The sequence below is a fragment of the Dasypus novemcinctus genome, chromosome 22 (genome assembly GCF_030445035.2).
Source record: "Dasypus novemcinctus isolate mDasNov1 chromosome 22, mDasNov1.1.hap2, whole genome shotgun sequence".
Taxonomy (NCBI): domain Eukaryota; kingdom Metazoa; phylum Chordata; class Mammalia; order Cingulata; family Dasypodidae; genus Dasypus; species Dasypus novemcinctus.
In genome coordinates this window covers 72173808-72178305 of record NC_080694.1, presented here as the reverse complement: position 1 = coordinate 72178305, position 4498 = coordinate 72173808, and the positions used below count along the sequence as shown (strand labels likewise).

At 37.8% G+C, this 4498-nt stretch overlaps 1 pseudogene; it reads right to left on the bottom strand.

The window, feature by feature from the left end:
- Nucleotides 1-3074: 3074 nt before the first annotated feature.
- Nucleotides 3075-4015, bottom strand: LOC101428540 (olfactory receptor 14J1-like; annotated as a pseudogene).
- Nucleotides 4016-4498: the final 483 nt, after the last annotated feature.

Here is a 4498-nt window from a genome sequence, read left to right as displayed (position 1 = left end):
CCTTGTCAGAAATAGTAACTAAATGTCAAATCCATCTTAATCTAAGTCCAAGCAGATAATTTAAACAGTCCTTTCAGGATATATATAGTTTATCTTCTGATAAAAAAAATACTTAGTTTTGTAGAGAGTCTCCCAATTTTCCTGTTTCCAATAAGATGTGTTCAAGCACGTGATGGGGAAAAACCCATGTACCCTCCTTGAGGAGGGATAAAATATCATTTTGGAAGTGTTATCCTTAGTCTCTGACTTTCGAGCAGTGTCTTTTGGAAGACAGGTTGCTATCTCTGCTGGCATTGACAGATGATGCCTTCCACTGGAATAATTCATGAGTTTACCACTCTTGGTTGACCAGACCCTAGTCATGTTCACTGGCTAAGCCTCTCCTTGGCATCTGCTAGAGGCACAACCCTGTGTCTCCAAACCCTGCAGTGAGGCTGAAGTAGTTCATCTCCAATTTTCCCTTCCATGGCAAACACTATGGGGCCATAACTATCAACTCAGCAGCAGTGCTCATAAGGTTTGCAGGGCAGCTCAGGGAAGTAAATTTGAGACCCCTGTGTCTCACCACACAGCACAGCCTGGTTTACTTTGAATGTGGCTCTTCCCAGATTGAAACTGATAAGTTTTATTCTCAAAATTACCCCCAATTTATGCTATCTCAGATTAACGCAAAAAGGGGCAATCAGAAGAATGCATATAATCTTTGTAATCTTTATATTTTAACAACATAAATGTAAAATCATAGAATAGAAGTCTTTTGAGAAATGTGAATTACTTTTTAAAAAATATGTTTTTCTCCTTTTTCTGTTTTTTTTTTTTGTTTGTTTGTTTTTCAGGCAGTACCTGAGACTGAACCCATGACCTCATAAATGGGAAGCAGGCACTCAGCCAATGAGCTACATCCACTCCTTTCATATCCATTTTTCTTTTTTTTTTTAGTTTTTTTCTTTTTTTCACTTTTCATCTCCACCCCCCTTGTAGCTTTTTGTGTACTGTCTGCTCTCTGTGTCCATTTGCTGTGTGTTCTTCTGTCTGTGTTTATTTATTTTATTTCCTCTTCCCCCTTGTGGCTTACTTGCCGTCTGCTCTCTTTGTCCATTCACTGTGCGCTCTTCTGTGTTTTTGCTTGTATCCCTTTTTGTTGCATCACCTTGCTGAGTCGGCTCTCCATGGCGACTTTGGCACTCCAAGGCACTTGTGGGCTGGGTGGCTCTCTGAAGCATGCTGGTGAGCCTGCCTTCACAAGGAGGCCCCAGGATGTGAACACAGGGCCTGCAATATGGTAGACAGGAGCCCTACTGATTGAGCCACAGCCACTTCCCATGAATTACTTTTAAAAAGAGAATTAACAAAATTTTATTTGGCTCAAGCAAAAAAAAAATTAGTTAATATAGGTGAAAACCAACTATAAATTTTAAAGAGCACATTTCCCAAGCTAATTTATAAATTTTAAGTGGTTGAATGATGCCAAAAACAAACACTATGTGTATTTGAATGCATGAATAGATTAAAATTAATTTTTGATTAAGAATATAAGACAAAATACTTTATAGACTTATGAATGGTTATACTACCTAAATCATTGCAATAAATAATGATTAAATGTTATTTGTAAGCATAAATATTTAAGTGCAAATGAATTAAAAAGAATGGAAAGGATAGGAAGTGAAATAAAAAGATATGTTCTTTTTGTGAAAAAGTAGACTAAAACAATAGTTAAATGAAATAGTTTAGAAACTGTTAAAGTATTTAATCAATGTAAAACATAAAAAAGAAACAGTATGATTTATAGATTATTGCAAGTGGATTGAATAGCTTTACAATTGTCCATTTCAGATTAAGTCTTGATAGCCGAGACTGGATAAGCAATGTTGCCACACCATACACACACACACACACACACACACACACACACACACACACAAATTATTAGATATATGGTGTGCATTGAAAAAAGTAGTCTGAGAAACAAAATTACAGAGGGACTGAGGAAAATGGTTTTTGGCAAACTAAAAGACAAAGTTCTGATATATATATAAAATTTTAAATAAAATTTATACAACAAATATATGTAAAATTAAACATTAATATCAAGCAAATGTGAATAATTATAAATATGTTTAAACTTGAATTATCACAAATTTTTAAAATTGTGAATGGAAAAAATTGTGCAATAGCAAAACTAAATATTTCTACACTATACAATGCTGTGTATATCAGGTATACTTTTATGTTCATGTGCCTATTATTATTTCATTCACCTAATATGTTCTCTGTGAATATGTGTTGCATGAATTAATAAAATCATATTGACACAAAGTAGATGTGACATGGCTATATATTACTAATGGCCACATAAAAAGATTTAATGATTTTTTTAAAGCAATATGCTGTTCAATATACTGGAACCTTTTATATTCTTTGATTCAGCAACACCATTTATTGGAATTATGAAGAGCAAAACTTCAATTTTCAACATTATTTATGAGAGAAAAATTGGAAACAACTGAATAAAATGGGTGAATGGCTAAATGCAAATAATATGAATTCCATTAAATACTGTGAAAATATAGTTATAATGGTAAAATATACCTATACATAGTAATGGTATATAAATTTGTTCCACTATGCAAAATTAGAATGTATAACAATAAGAAGTTAAATGGGCATTTGAAAATAAATGACTGAAAGGAAAAGAGTTGGTTTCTTTGATTATGGAGCTGTGGGTAATTTATTTTTTAATTTTCATTAGTGTTGTATTATTTTCTATCCCAAGTACAAGATCATGTGTGCTCGTCATTGTTTGTGTGTATTGTGTGTCTGTCTGTCTTTGTATCTATACATATTGGGAGGGAAAGGGAACTACTGGATCCATGTTTTAAAAATTATAATTGTTTATTTTGTCTCAATATGAACGAATGAAAAAATGAATTCAATGACTGAAAAGAACAAGTCATGCATAATAGCAATATTGTATTTTTAATCTATAGGAAAAATGTTATTGCTTTCCCTCAATACCACATATTGAAAGAATTCTACTATTTCAAAAGTTCCTTGTATATAATATTGGATAGTCATCCACAATAGGACAAAATAGTTTTCTTCCCAGGGATGTCCCCACCCACCAATAACCATCTCACAGCTCCCTTCATGGCCTCATTCCTCAGACTGTAGATGATAGTGTTCAGTGTTGGGGGCACAACTGTATAAAAGATAGAAATCATAAGATCAAAACCAGTTGGAGAATCTGAAGTTGGTTTTAGGAACTCAAACATGCCTGTGGACATAAAAAATGAGACAGCAAAGAGGTGACGCAGGCAGGTGAGAAGGCCTTGGGTTGACCCTCAGCAGAGGGTATTTTAAGAGCTGTGGAGAAGATGTGGATGTAGGAGAGGATGATGGAGAAGAAGCAGGTGAATGACATGACAGACATGAAAGGAGTCACTCCAATTGCTCCAAGGTAATCAGTGGAGCAGGAGAGCTTCAGCAGCTGGGGCACATCACAGAAGAACTGGTGGATGATTTTGGTCTTGCAGAATGTGATGAAGAACGTGGCTGCTGTGTATAAAATTCCAGAGGCAGCCCCACTCAGTCATACAGATGCCACGACCCCCTGACAGGTATCAGGATCCATGATTAGCTTGTAGTACAGTGGGAGGCAGATGGCTGCGTAGTGGTCATAAGACATCACAGTGAGAATGGGCACCTCAGTCCAGGCCAGGGAGAGGAAGAAGAAAACTTGAAACATGCACTGACCATGGGAAATACAGCTATCACCCTTTAGGGCACTGTCAGTAGACTGCGGGACCATGATGGAAATGAAGGAGAGGTCCAGGAGGGAGAGGTGCTTCAAGAAGTAATACATTGAGGATTGGAGAGCCTGGTCCAGTGTGGTGATGGTGATGATGATGCGGTTACCTGCCAAGGCCAGTAGGTACATCACCAAGAACAGCAAGGCATGTCGGACCTGCAGCTCACAGTTGTCAGAAAACCCCAAGATGAGGAAACCATCCATGTGGGTGCATTTCCCATAACCATTTTGAAGATACAAAATGAGGAGGTGGTCGCTGGAAGATAAGAGAAAATGGAGGGAAGCAGATTTGGCAAAACTGATAGAGCATCCACCTACCACACGGGAGGTCCAGGGTTCAAACCTAGGGGCTCCTGACCTGTATGGTGAGCTGGCCCATGCACAGTGTTGATGCACGCAAGGAGTGCCATGCCATGCAGGGGTGTCCCCCATGTAGGGGAGCCCCATGCACAAGGATTGTGCCCCATAAGGAGAGTTGTCCCACTCAAAAAACATGCAGCCTGCCCAGGAGTGGCACCACACACATGGAGAGCTGAACCAACAAGATGATGCAACAAAAAGAGACACAGATTCCTGGTGCCACTGACAAGAATATAAGCAGACAGAGAAGAACACACAGCAAATGGATAGAGAGTAGACAATGGGGGTGGGGGTGGGGATGGGAAATAAATGAAAAATAAATCTTTA